The sequence below is a fragment of the Zonotrichia leucophrys genome, chromosome 19 (assembly GCF_028769735.1).
Source record: "Zonotrichia leucophrys gambelii isolate GWCS_2022_RI chromosome 19, RI_Zleu_2.0, whole genome shotgun sequence".
Taxonomy (NCBI): Eukaryota; Metazoa; Chordata; class Aves; order Passeriformes; family Passerellidae; genus Zonotrichia; species Zonotrichia leucophrys.
This window is the reverse complement of record NC_088188.1, coordinates 2,226,373-2,241,089: the sequence shown is the minus strand read 5'-3', so window position 1 is coordinate 2,241,089 and position 14,717 is coordinate 2,226,373. Positions and strand designations below refer to the sequence as shown.

Genomic DNA, 14,717 nt, shown 5'->3' with positions numbered 1-14,717 from the left:
CCTGGATCTCTGTGCTACCACCTCTGAATCCATTTCTACACGTTGAGTTTTGATGAAATAGGGATCTAAATAGGTCTGATTTAGCTTTCTCATGGTGACCTTAATAAGTATCATGTACAAGACATGTAAATGTGGCACCTGGGGACATGGGTTATTGCTGGGCCTGGCAGTGCTGGAGGAACAGTAGGACTTGATGATCTGATAGGTGTTTTCCAAGCTAATCAATTCTGTGATTCCATGTTTCTGTGTCGCTAGGAAAAAAATAACTTATTTGAAACCAAGTCAGCTTTGCTGGAGAGTTTTAATTTTGAGATGGAAAAGTGATGGTCACCCCATGGCACTGCTCTTGGGATTTACACTGCATGTGGGTTCCTTAGGGAGATCATCATGCTCTAATTAAAGTCCTTGGAGAATAATGGGAGTTGGTTTGGTGCAATTAGAATAGGCAATAGCATTTAATGAGTGGCTCAGAGGATTTTCCATGCTGGTCATCCCTTATTTCTGAGATTTCAAGGACTGCTGCTTGGGGGTACCATGGCTGGGCTGCACTCAGGGCTGCAGGCAGCTCGCCTGGGAAAAGGAGATTCCTTGCAGCCCTTTGTGGCTGATCCTGTTTTGAGCAGGGAAAGGTGGACTTGGTGAGCTCTGTAGAACTCAAATTCTTGCCCCCTGTACTTGTGTGCACAGTGGGGTTGTCAGGCTGGCTGAGTAGTGGTTGAAGTTCAGGTAGTTCTCACCGTTTAATGCCAAAGCCATGTGGGTTGTTTAATCGTATTTTTTGGTAGCTGAGTGATGCTGGAGAACTGTCAGAATGATTTTTAACAGCTCCTTGGAAGCTGGAGCTGGGCTTTCCAGGCATACACACTGTGCTGTTGGTATGTAGGTAACGAGAAAAACACCTGATTTTCAGTGACAATGAATGTCACTCCGTGCCCTCTGATTTGTCTGAACATCCAATATTGCAATTACACAGAGCACAGTACACACAGATGACAAAACAATTAAACAGCAGCGAAACATAAAGGGAAAAAATTAACAAGTAACCAAATTCATTTGACACAGAGATCAAAACATATCGACGGTGTCTCACAGCCCTGATAATTCCATTGAGCTGTGCAGAGCTCAACGCTGATGCTCACACGCAACCTCTGATTAACATTAAGTGGGGCTGTCATTTTGACATAGCTGGATAAACCAATATTGAAAAATCTATTAAATATATCAGGGAGCACAAACCTTATTATGTTATTTCAGCTGTAATTAGGCGGGAGATAAAATCATAACCGGGGAAGTTGAGTGAATGTTGTTGTGATGGCACAGAGACACCTGGGTGTTTGTAGTTTTGGGGTGAGGCTGGAGGGGAGCCAAGGACTGCAGGGCTGAGAGGTGACTTTGGGAATATGCACACAACAGGGTTGTTACTCCAGTGGTGTTAGCTCCAGTTCTCCCTGAGACAATGACAGTTGTAATGAATGTCCTTGCATTTAACTGGAAATAGTGTTCAGTGCTTTTAGAACCCAGAGCCTCCCTAATTGCTTCTTTGAATAGATAAACATTGCTATTTAGAAGGATTGCTTTAAGATGTTTTGCATTCTGTTCTGATTAATAATGGAGGTCATGCTACTAAAAACCTTCACATGTGAAAAGTGCAATTTTAAAAACAATTTTCTCGAGAAAACAAAAATAAAGACACCTTTTTCATTTTCAAGAACGTTGAGGTGCAATGCCAGGCCCTCTGGAGCGAGGAGGGGAAAGTTGAGGTTTCTTCAGCTAGAGTGTTGTGCACAGAGGACACAAGTTTAGTTTTATTATGTGGCTCCACCATGTTGTGTCCATGCCAAGCTTGTGACTCGATCCAAGGAACTCAGTGCTGCACCCTGAGCCAGCAGCTGAAAGAGCAGCTTGAAAGCTTTGAGCACATTTTGTGTGTTGGGGAGCAGAAGCAGTTCTTTTGTTTCCTGTTATTGAGGGAGGATTTATCTTGCCTCACTTCAGTTGTTGCAAGGCTGGTGTCCCTGTGTGGCTGAGCACTTGTGGAAGGTGACTCCCAGCTGGGGATGGAGGGGAGCTCAATCCTGTCTGAAGGAGCCTCTCCCCATTGGGGCAGCAGGAGCTGCCTGAGCTCAGGTGAGGGATTTCCAGCAGCAATGTCCAGTCCCATCCTGGTTTAATTCCATTCTGCTGCAGTTAAAAAGCAGAGAATGACATATTCTTTGCTGACTCACCACCAGTGCCCTGTTGTGCAGGGAGCTCCTGCCTTTCCTGAGCATTTTACAGTCCAAGCCCTGGGAAAAGGCTCAAAGTGACTGTCCCAAGTTCACACAGGGAGTTTGTGACAGGCAGCGAACATGACTTTCCCAAATAGCACTGCAATGCACAACTAAGAAAATATTTCTCATCCTCTCAAAGCTTTTCCTTCTCCTCATGTGTCCCAGAGCCCTGTGGTGAATGAGGGATGAGCACCAGGGTGCTCCTCACACGCTGCTCAGCATCCCTGGAAGGAGCTCCTGGGTTTGCGCTGCGATTCCGGGAGCCAGGGAGCTCCCTGGGAGCTGGTGGGCACATTGCCATCAGCTTCAGCCAAGCCAGCATTTTATCTTCATCATGCAGCCCTGCCTCGTTCTCTGTCCAATGTTTGAACTAACTGAGGCATAAATTCAGCTCTGATGTTGGTTGGTAAGAAGTGAAAACTGAGTTTCTGCCAAACCAGGATATATTTTCAACTGTATTTAAAAGGGTACCATCCCAAGAGTTCAGGACCTCTTTCTAATAAAGTTTATGATAATAGATTTAACTTCTATTAGTGTACTTGCCTTTGTGTTTGCAGGGAAAGAGGCACTTTAAGAAACAGAAATGATCTATGTCAGGCATAGAATGCTTTGCTCTGTCTCATGTACTTTAGTGTTGGAAGAATGAACAAATAGTCTGTGAATAAATAAGGGAATATTTATATTCTTTCTGGATCTCAACTGGTTGACATGTTTCCTTCTGGAATGCCAATGAGTTCTGAATAATTCCTGCAGGCAGTCATTAATCCTGCCTTCTCCTTCTCCTTTGCTCAGAGCAGGGATACCTGGTTTAGATATTATCAAACCTGTGGCCATTGGGTGGACATTGGAGCTGCCTCAGTTACAGCCCAGCAGTCTGAAATGTCACTTGTGAGAGCAGCTTGGTGGCACCCAAAGCACCATCAGCACCTCCACATTTTGGCAGGGAGATGTTCAGCTGAGGAACACAGAGCTTGTGAGGGGCTCTGTGCTGGGAAGGGGACAGGCAGGTTTGCACACCTCACCCTTCACCATTACAGGAGATAGAGTGGAAGTTTGAAAGGACAGAGGGCACTGATTTCTCTGGGACACACATCTGATAGCAATCTCTGCAAGCAGAACTATCCTGGTGCTTGTGGGATAAATACCTGTGGGATAAAATACTGTGTAGTAAGAAATCACAAAGCATATTCCCAGATGGACAGTGAATTTTGGAACTCCACCTTTTTTTAAGGTGTCAGGAAATAGCAGAGCAGGAAGAGTTATGTGGATATTTAGATACTTTTGGGACGTGCTTTTATTTCAGAGCACCACCACCAAATGTGCTCAGCCAAGCTCAGAGCTGCTGGAAGGACATCTCGAGATGCTGGTGACCCATCTCATGGTGCCTTCTCTGGCTCTGCTTCTCTGTGTGTCCCCTGCAGCTGCTGTTAGTGGGACTCAGAATAAGGGGTACAGACTCAGAATAATACAGTACAAGCATTTTACAAACTGATTGCAGAGCTAAGCACAAAAGCCCAGCCTGGAGGGCAGTCCTGAGCTGATAGAGTTTATGAGGAATGTGTCTCTGACTTCTGAATATGTGGATGTAATCTTACTTGCTGAAATGCACCAACAGAAATGTAAACAGTAGTGATCATTAATTTTATTGCAGGTTTTTTTTTTTCCTTTTAAGGAAGCTTGGAAGTGCTGGAAATTTGGATTTGAACCATCAGTGACTAGAGTTCAAAACATGGGCTTGACTCTTAACAAGATTTATATGTGTGCTTAATGATTCTCTTGAAAGAGTTTCCAAGTGGAGCCTTGCTGTCATTGGATTTGAAGCATGTGTTAGGGTACATGTCAAGTACATGTATGAGGGCTCCTAATTCCCATTAATGCACAGGCAAGAACTGCACTGGCTGTGAAGGAAAAACATCTCTGGCTGTTTGAATTGCACATACCATGGAGCCTGCTGGACACACAGCAAGACCCAACCCTTGCCTTTCCTTGTTCCCAGATTAACTAAATACAGCTAGAAGGATTAGCCAGTGATTTAAAAATCCACTAAAAGCAAGCTGTCACATTGGAAAGTAACTTTGCAAGGGCTGTGACAGAAATCTGCAGGACACAGGGTGTGTGTGCCAGGAGCAGGAGGGCTGAGAGCAGCAGGATGTGCCACAAGCTGTCATGTCCCTGCCTGATGGGATCCTCCTCAGCATCACAAATTCTCCTAAGCCTGCTCAATTGGAGAACAATGAATTTATTTATTGCTTTCAAATATTACTGGGCTCAGAAGAGCTATAAGGCTTTAAGCAGTGAAGTGTGCCCATTTGGATGGAGAGCAGAGATGGGCTGGGAGAGCTGCTTGGGAGGATGGAGCTTTTGCAGGGAGGGTGAGGAATAGCTCAGGGAGAGAAAAAAGAAATCTAAGCCCATAAAAGGGAAATGTTGGTGTTGGTGTGCTCAGGATTAACTGCAAGGCATATGGCATGTAACTGCAGTCAGGGATGATGTTTCCAGCTACTTTATGCATTTGTTCTTTGGGAAAGTAGATGAAATAGTGAGTGTTTAGTTAGAGCCCAGCCTGCTCTTCCCTAGGCTGGTTATTACTCCACAACTGACAGAAGTGCTGAGGAACAGGTAGAGAAAGGAAGCAAGGGAATGTATCAACAAGCAGACAGAAAATTTGCTTAGGATGTCAAAGATAACAGTGTTCCATCCCCCAGGTACAATCCTGCCCTCCTCCCAGCAGCCTGGAGTGCACCAGCACTTCTCAGGCTTTCTCCAAAGGGGTTTATTGTGAATGTCCTGCTGGAGAGGACTGCATCCATCAGGAGATGGTGCAGGTGCTGCCTACAAGGATGACTTTGTTGCTCCAGGCTGTAAAAACTTCCTGAGTGTGTGTTTTGCCAAGAGGAAGCACCTGAAGGCTCTTCTGGGATCCTGTTTGCGTAGGGCTGTGCTGGTTTGATTTCTTTCCTTGAAAGCAGGAGTCCCTGGGTGCTGGAAAGGAGCCCCTGTGGCCACGTGCTGTGCTCCTGTTGCTGTCTGGCTCTGGATTGAGCATTTCCAGGGAGATTTCCAGCATTGCCACAGCTCTGTGCTGCACACAGAGCCTTCACTGTGGGCTCCCACTGCAGCCCTGGCTCCAGGATTGTTCCCTCATGGTGCTGACAGCAGCCGTGCAGGCACCGTGCTTACTCAGACTCAGAGCAGCCTTTATTTATACAGCCACTGCCTCCTCCAAGCAGGCTAAAAATAAAAAAGCTTGCTCTGAGTAAGCAGATCTGCTCTCTGTGAGATGCTGTGATGTAACTGGGGTTGTTTCCCTGCTGCAGGGAGAGCAGGGTGTCTCAGGAGCAGCGTGCTGGGCTGGCTGTGCAGCAGAGCTGACAGTGTGACAAGTGCCACCTCCCACGCCGAGGCACTTGTGGAGAGGCCCCGTGGCACAGGGAAGTTCACACTCATTGACTGCCATGGGTAGCAGCTCCCATCACGCCCCAAAGCTGCCAGGGAAAAGAACATTTCAGTGCAGAGCCGTGTCAGGGAGCAGGGCAGGCTGACAAGTGCTAAAAGGGCCTGCAATCTGCATTGTGTCATCATTAAAGTGCCTGCCATTAGCTGGCCATGCACATTAGGGAGTGATACCAGGCACATCCAGCCTTTTGCTCCAGTGCCCTGAGATGCTCAGGAAAATCAGGGTGTTTCAAGGAGCCCCTAATCACATTGTGCTTTGCACTGCAGAAGTCAGACCTGAGCTGGGTACATCAGGATCTGGGGAGCTGCTGTGTCAGGTGCTGCAGAAACATGGACCAAAAGGATTCTTCTCTGCTTGGCCAGGGGAATTCCCCAGCCAAAATCCACCCATCACCCCTCAAACATAAAAGCAGTGAAGGATAGAGAAACCAAACTGCACATCCAGGGTGCCAAAAGCAAAATGCACTGGGTACTGCCCAGTTCTGTGTTCTCTTGGTCACAAAGTTTAGCAAGTCAGCTTTGATTTGTATAATTAATGCCCTAAGTTGCTCTCAGGGAAATGCAGTGGGAGGAGAGTTCTTGTTAGCTCCAACCTGAAGCTTTGCAGAAATCCTTGGGCTTGGGGTAATATTTTATAGAGTTCCTCTGTGATGATGTTCACAGGGGTTTTCAGGTGAGGGAAGAGGCAAGAATGTTGACTCTGTGTTCAGAAGGCTTGATTTATTATTTTATGATATACATTACACTAAAACTATACTAAAAAGAATAGAAGGAAAAGTTTCATGTCAGAAGGCTAAGCTAAGAATAGAATGGAATGAATAACAAAGGTTTGTGTCTTGGACAGAGAGTCCAAGCTAACTGGGCTGTGGTTGGCCATTAATTATAAACATCCAAGATGGGCCAATCACGGATCCACCTGTTGCATTCCACAGCAGCAGATAATCATTGTTTACATTTTGTTCTTGAAGCCTCTCAGCTTCTCAAGAAGAAAAATCTTAAGGAAAAAATTTTAATGAAAAGATGTCTACGACAGTGCCTCTTCATTTTCTTGAAGACCTTGATGCATCATCTGTGCAGTGAGACCGTGCAGACTCCCCTTTGCAAGCACATTCTGAGAAATGAGCCCTCACCTTGTAACTCTGGTGTCCCAAAGATCACAGCATCATTTCTCCTGGCAGTTCATTTTCTAGATACTTCTCTCTCAGAATAACCCCAAAATAGGAAAAGGCAAGACTCATCCAGTGGGTGCCATTTGTTCCTGTTCCTTTCTGTGCTACTGGTTCTGAGCTGTGCAGAACAGACACAGAGTGGTTGTCAAACTGTTTGCCCTGGGATGACTCTGTGGCAAGAAGTTCCATGAGCTAATGTACTTACACTGAAAATTGTATTACCTCTGTGATTCCACCAGCTCCCTTTTGCTCTTACAGAGAAAGGAGGTCTTTTGGGGTCATTTTCTGATGCTTTCAGCAACTGAAGAGATATAATTGCCAAGGAAACACCCAGCTGTAAGGCAGCCGAGCTGCCAGGGCCTGAGTGGGGATGGCTGAGCAGCTGTGAAAGCAAAAAGGTGATGGGAAGTGAGGGAATCAGAGAGTGCAGGACACCCTGAGTGTGATGTGCCTGGGAAAGTGCCGCTTTCCTGGGAGTTCTCTGGGGAATCTGGAGAGGAAAGGAGAGCAGGCACTGGATCCCATCTGTCCCCATGTGCTGCTTGCAGGAGCAGCAGGGATTGCCCAGAGCTGCTGTCCCATGGCATGGGGATAATTCGCTGTACCTGCTACCACATCAGCTCCCTTAAAGCCCTCTGCAGCCAGGCTCTGCAAGAAGCCTGCCAAACCAAGCATTAATGGTACTCCCTGAAAGGTATCAGAGGATCAGTAAAGAAAATGGATTATTATAGACCTTCTGATAGTACAGAAATCTTTGCAGTTGGCTGTTACGGAAGTAGAATTTTGTGGAATGATGAGAACAGGCATTAGTATACACCAGACATGAGATTTTACAATCAACTTTATTAATTTTAATTGATTATAAAATAATGTGGGGGATGCATTTAAGAAGACTATTTAATTCACTGTAATTATAATATGCTTAATTATTAGAAATTTGATGGTGCAATAAAGGTATTAAAATAAATAGAACAGTAGAGGCTCTCATTAAAATTGCATCTGACCTCTGTGCATTGATATGTGCTGGAGTGAATGCAGTAAAATTGGCTGCAATGTGGGAGCAGTGGGAGCTATTAATTCCCAATTCACAGGTCTTGGCAAGCACGATGCAAATAAAGTCAAATTTAAGTATCTGTCTCACACGAAAGACCAGAGAGGGCTCTGCTGAGAGAACAGCAGCCTGTGAATCACTGATGATTCCACTTGTGCAGCTGCTGCAAATGTGGGCTTGTGGCACTGAGACTTCGGACACTTCACAGAAATTGCAATGATGCCCTTCACAGTAAGATCCACCCCTGCAGGTGTGTGGCAACTTCTGTGGCACAAGTGTTTGTTTGAGAGCAGGATTTACACATTTGGGTGCTTACCCTGACCCTGAGCACTTGGACTGGAAATCTCTCAAGAACTGCTGTTTGAAGGCTATTTTAGATTTTCACTGCCAGACCGAGAGAACATTTTGCAATCTGGAAGCAAGCAATGATTGAGGGCCAGATTTTGCAATTTTTTATTTTCCTTTGGGTGGGGAAGAAATTTGTTTTGCTTCTGTGGTGTGGGAATTGTCTCAGTGGGTTGTTTCCACTCCCCCTGTACCTTAGGTGCTGTGAGCACTCAGGATGGAGCAGGGCAGGAACGCGAAGCCTCAGCTGAGTTAAAGTAGCAGTGCTGCTCTGCTGGGCTCACTGCTGTCTCTCCTGGACATTGGCAGCTGTGTCTGAGTGCCCTGAGAAAAAGCTGAAGCACATTAGTGTATGTCACACCTCTGAAAATGTGGATTTTGATTTTTGCAGTGGACAGCATCCGCTCTGATTAAAGCCATTGGGCAGTTATTTAAAACTTGTTCACAAATTCCTGAAAAATTAAACTGCATAGACTGGAAAGGAGGATGTTACAATGGGTGTAAGGAACCGTTTAAACTTGTTCACATATTCCTGAAAAATTAAACTGTATAGACTGGAAAGGAGGATGTTACAATGGCTATAAAGAACCTGGTCACTCCTTTTGTGTGGTGTTTTATATAGGTGAGCAGTTCTTCTGGAGGATGGGGGCTGGCACTCAGCTCCCTCCTTCACTGTGAATGTGGTGGAGGAATGGTAATTTCCATATTAAATGTGAAGGAGGCATTTTATCCTATGGCAAGTGCACCTGCTTTGCATTGATCTGGTGAGAGGGCATGAGCACTTTCTGGGAGTGAGGAATGGGCCTCCATAGGATATTCCTGTCCCTGAATGCAAAATTCCTATTTCTGCCTGCTACAGCCCATATATTCAGGCTCATTTCTGCATGGCACTTAAATGGGCCTAAATATTTCACCAGCTAGCAAGATAACACTACAGCTTGTTTGGTATTTGGTAATCAGTTATTAGGACAGGGCTTCAGTGAAATAAAATATGAGGGCAAAGGGAAGTAACGTGCCTGTGGCATTAGAATGCTGTTAGCAAGCTTGAGGCATATCAGAGAGATTGGTCCTGAGAGTAACATTGGCTGTCTTACTGCTTTTGAACCTTTTCTTTTTTTTTTTTCCATTTGCCTGTTTCTGAGGTCTGGGATTTATCCTGAATTTAAGAACTGACAAGTTTTGATCATTTGAATAGGTATCACTGTTCAGCAGGGAATACATGTGCCAGCTGAGTTGTCTCTTAAAGCCAATTTGTACTACCAGTTATACAAGATGATTTCTGGAGACTGGAATGAATTTCAGCTCCAGATTCTCCCCCTGTGCTGTGGCTGCTCCTCTCCCTTCCCCACCTGGGCTTGTCCTTTGATGTGAATACACAGAACCAGAGAAAAATGACACTGCAAGGTTGAGAGCCTGACTTGGATTTACTAAGGCAGAGCACTCTTAAAACTGAAGTAATTTCTTAATCCCAACCTCATCGTTTGTGCTGAGTTTGTGCAGTTTGTCTTCATGTAAGCAGAACCACCCCTGCTATAGAATCTCCAGATTTCAGCATTTAGCAGCTCCTTGAGCTTCTCTCTATATAAATGATGGCTCAATTCCAGTGTCCTCACTGTGCTGAAGAGCAGAAGAATTGAGTTCATAGTTATTAACAGTGGGGCACAAATCAGAATTATTTCTAGGTAATTCCTATAAAGAAGACTTTTGCACTGTAGTAGTGTTCATGACACCTTCTCTGATGATGACATTTATGCTCTTTGGTAGGATGGCTGTGAACTGTAAATGGGGGAAGAGATGCCCAAGACTTGGAATTCAAGTTACTGGTACCCCGAGTTCCACACATTTAGACATTTGTCTGCCTGAAATTTGGTTGTTTCCTATTGTACTTCTGAAGAGTTGGTTTTGTGGGAAGCTGGGGAGGGAAGGGATGGTTTCAAGCTTTCAGCATGAAAGATAAAGACTGTTCATGTCTTATACAGTACAAAGTATATAATGTAATAATATATACAATAATAATACATACCATATATAATATATACAGTAATATATAATGTAATAATATATAATGTACACAGATGTACATTATAGATATACAAATGATACACAAATCCTGGAGAAACTGGTGGGAGTGGAGGCAAATTTTGCTGCCTGCCCTCTTAATTAGAGCAGGCATTTGCCACATTTTACCTCCCAGTTATTGCCTTTCTAGGGAGATGCACTCTCTGTCTGCTCCACAGAGATCCAGTGGCAGTCACTGCTGTCTCCACAGTTTGTACAGAGGTACACAAGTTATCCATGAGCTGTGGATAATGGCCAGCCCAGCCCTCACAGAGCTCAGTTAGTCCCAGCTCATCAGCAGCTAGTCTGGGTTTGTCTGTTTGAGCAGCAAGTGCCATGTCTGTCACAAAAACCATAAATAACTCAATCTGCAGCCCTGCCAATAATACACAGAACACATGGCATGCTTGGGCATACTGCCTTGATCCTTGTGCACCCAATTTTGCCCCATTTCCCATGCATCTGTCCATAAAGAAGAACCATGAAGGGAAAGGAATGGCAGGAATGAAACATTTGAAGAATGCTTTCAACGACCCATTAAACTATCCTGCTGGAAACTGTAGCCTGGTGTGATAGGTCTGGTTCACATTTTCCATGTATTTGAAGTCTTATGTTGAAGAATGAAGCCTCTGTTTTAGAGAAATGAGTCCCTAAGTGGAAAAAGAAAGAGCCCAGCTGTTAGTACGGCACTTAAGGTTATTTTGCTTTTTGCTGGTTTTTGTTTTGTTCTAAATCTTTCCGGCAAGTGTAGCTGATGCTGCTGGCTCTGGAGCTGCTTGGAGAAATCAGCCCTGGCTGAGAGGGGCTCAGCTGGTGGGTGGTGAGGTGGGGAACCTCAGCAGAGGACAGGCTGCAGTGTCTGGGTGTCTTCTGCAAGGCCTGGAGTGCAGACATTAAGCATGGATGTCAGCTGCATCCCTGGTATCTGCAGCCACAAAGAAAAGGAATGAGACACCAGAACGTTCAGAAGTTGTGTTTCCAAAGTATTGGTTTGAATGGCTTGAACTTTGCCTGATGGGAGAAACATCCATCTTTTGGTGCATGTTTACAATCAATCTTGTGGCTCTAAATCCATCCAGTTACCAAACAAATGCTTCACGTCCCTGAGTTCTTGATGGTACCTGGTGACCATTTTAATGATGCTTTGCCCTTGCTCCCTGTCAGTGCAAGGCCACGGGTGAGGCTGAGGAGGTGCAGGAGCCAAGGATGGCTTTTGTGGGCCTTGATGTATTTACTCCTGTGCTGCCCAGGGAGGGGCCAGGCCGCCCTTGTTATCAGGCTGTCAGGAGAATTCCGAGTGCAGCACTTGCATGAGCAGCAGGATGATTGAAGGCTGGTTTCCGATGGACTTTTATCTGGTAATTGATTTCCTCTGTGGGTTTGTGCTGTCTAATGAGGTGTGAGCTAACAGGCAGCCTTCCCCGTGGTGGGAGGTGAGGGAAGCCAGGCTCCTCTCCCTGCACAGCTGCAGGCTCCTCGCTGAACTTCTGCAACTTGGCACTGTGGAGACCTCTGCCCTGCTGTCACATTGACTTGAAATTAAAGTTATTACAAGGGGGACAGATAGGGAAACACACACAGGCAGGATGAACTTCTGTACCCCTGGCTCTTTGAAAATTAAAGCTTAAAAAAAAAAAAAAAGGAGAAATTGCTTTGGTTTTAAAAGTTTCCTTTGTCTATGTTAATCCTGGGGTGGGGGAATGGGCAGGGAGGGGTTATGGAGAAGGTGGGACAGGAAAACCTGGTGATCATCATGATTGTAATTTCATGCTAAAATACCTTCTTGTCCTAACTGCTGAGAAGTGTGTTGGTAACTGCAGAGGTTCCCAAGGACTTGAGCAAATAAACAAAACACAGAGTCCTGGAGCCATGTTTGGATTTAGTGATTTAGTGTCTGGTGCTGTGAGAAACCAGAGAAAGCTTCTCCCTGCCTGTTGCTCAGCTTTCCTGGGTTGGCTGATCCCGGCCTGCTCTCCCTGGATAACCATTTGCTGGGAAGATTAGAAGTAGTTGGATGTTCCGTCCCTATTGGAATGGGAAAGAGCAATATAATGGCTATTAGCACTTAAGGGTTGGGAAAACTTTATTTTCCTTTAACCCTGGAGTACCTGGATGTTTATGCAAAACCTGGGAACCCTAAATGCTTCATTAAGCCAGTTCAGCTTTAAAGAAAAGTTCCTAAATGTTTGGATACAGTATAGAATTGTCCTTTCATCCATTAAACAGTTTGTATCCTCAGGCATCCCTACAGTTAACAGTGTTAGCCCCAGTGGAAAGCCTCTGGAGGCACTGCTGACTGCCCTGGAAAGCGTGGATCATTTAAACATGAACAGCTTTGGTTATTAATTATTGTGGAAAACGTGGGGGTGGAGAATGCTGAACTGGAAATGCTGTCCCACGCTGTATTTCTCCATTGCTGCATTATCAAATCCTTTTCTGCTGTCAGCTCAGTGCGGTGCTTTTACAGCAGCCTGATGGGGAGCAGAGGTTATTCTGCCTCCTGCTTGGCTTCCAGGTTTTCACTTGACAATGATGATGGTGTCTTTTCTGCAGGGTGTACAGATGATAGGCTTTAGCTTCATTTAATTTACTGGGAACTCTGTTTTCAGCCAGGAGGAAAATGTCTTGTAAAAATTGTGTCCCGAACACATCCTGAGAGAAGTCCCAGCATGGGGACGGTCTGGAAAATCAAACCTCTGTTAGTGCTGGAAAGAGAGACTTGAGCTCTTCAAAAGCTTGGCCTCCTTGTGTATTGATATCTTACAAATATATCCCCATGTCACTCACATGGCTTCAAGTCCTTGTCACCATCTGCCGGGTGCTTTGGTGTGACCGTGTTCTTGGAGAAGGGAAGAGATGAGGATCTGACTCCATGTTTCAGAAGGCTTGATTTATTATTTTATGATATATCTTACATTAACACTATACTAAAAGAATAGAAGAAAAGGTTTCATCAGAAGGCTGGCTAAGAATAGAATAGCAAAGAATGATAACAAAAGTTTGTGTCTCAGACACAGAGTCTGAGCCAGCTGACTGTGATTGGCCATTAATTAGAAACAACCACATGAGACCAATCACAGATGCACCTGTTGCATTCCACAGCAGCAGATAATCAATGTTTACATTTTGTTCCTGAGGCCTCTCAGCTTCTCAGGAGGAAAAATCCTAAGGAAAGGCTTTTCCATAAAAGTTGTCTGCGACACCTTTGGTTCTTGGATTTGGGTCAACCTTCAGCAAAGCCTGTCCTTGCAGCAGGGCTGGGCTCTGGAGGATGCCCAGGGTGACTCAGCCACTCAGTGGTAAATAAACTCTGCCTCTTGCTTCATTTGCATCCAGCTAATATAGCTGTAATTACTGAATTGTATTTCCTGGACACTTGGAAATAATTTAGCTCCATATAAAACTAATGTGTCTTGCCAAATTTAGGCTTAAAATTGTTTCTACGCTTGAGTGCAGTAATCTTCTATTAGATTTAAGGGTTTTTAAAAAAATATTTTACTAGTGCCTGGCTTGATTGGCTCACAATGTTGTAAGGCTTATTTGTGGAGGGGGTATAGAGATATTAAATGAATTTGGAATTAAGTAGGTGCTGGCTAAATCCCTGCTTTACTCGAGCCCCAGTGATCCCAGTGATACAGAGTCTGGCCATGCAATATTGTTCCTGGCTTACTGAAGCTGAGTGGAGGTATAAGCTATGAGAATATGAGAGACTGGATTCTTGAGGGGTTTATTTTTGGTGCTCTTTTAGCAAAAACTAGTTTTATGTGAATAGTGTATTTTAAAAGCCATTTTCCTCTCCTGCTCTCTTATTAGCTAATGGCAGTACTCAGTGGAGGTCAGAAGGAGGGATTTGTGATTTCTGGTTCCCCACCTCCTCAGCAGAGAAGGTGAAGGTGCAGGAGTCAAGCAGGTAACTTCAGCTACAGAAAGCCACTGGAGATGCTGTGGGATGAGCAAAGAACTGAACAAGTCCTGGCATAAATCTGCTGTAGGAGAAAAGCTCAGTGCTGTTAACACACAGGCACCTTGACTTGCCTTTGTGTGAAGAAGTCCCCATGTTCAGGCTGAGGTAGCTTGTACCTGGACACTGGCCCTGTGTGCTGCTTTGGGAGCTCTGTGAATTCACTTTGCATGGCTTCTCTGTGGTTTGTGAGTCATAATTAATGCTAATGAGCCCTGGAGACAGAACCAAAGCAGTGTTGGATGTGGGTGTGTGCAGCCCCAGCCCTGGTGAGCAGCTGGAGCGGGAGCAGCTGCTCTGCTCTCTGCCCAAGGGACTGGAGCTGCAGGACAAGGCAGCCACTAACAGCAATCCAACATCCCTGTCAGCAGCAGGATTAGGCACAGCATCACTGGATTTGTGCAGGA

At 45.1% G+C, this 14,717-nt stretch overlaps 1 protein-coding gene across 6 annotated transcripts in view; it reads left to right on the top strand.

Moving 5' to 3' along the window:
- The window catches only part of AUTS2 (activator of transcription and developmental regulator AUTS2), a 794,855-nt gene that overhangs the window by 109,770 nt on the left and 670,368 nt on the right, over nucleotides 1-14,717 (top strand). The gene's annotated exons all lie outside the window — the stretch shown is intronic.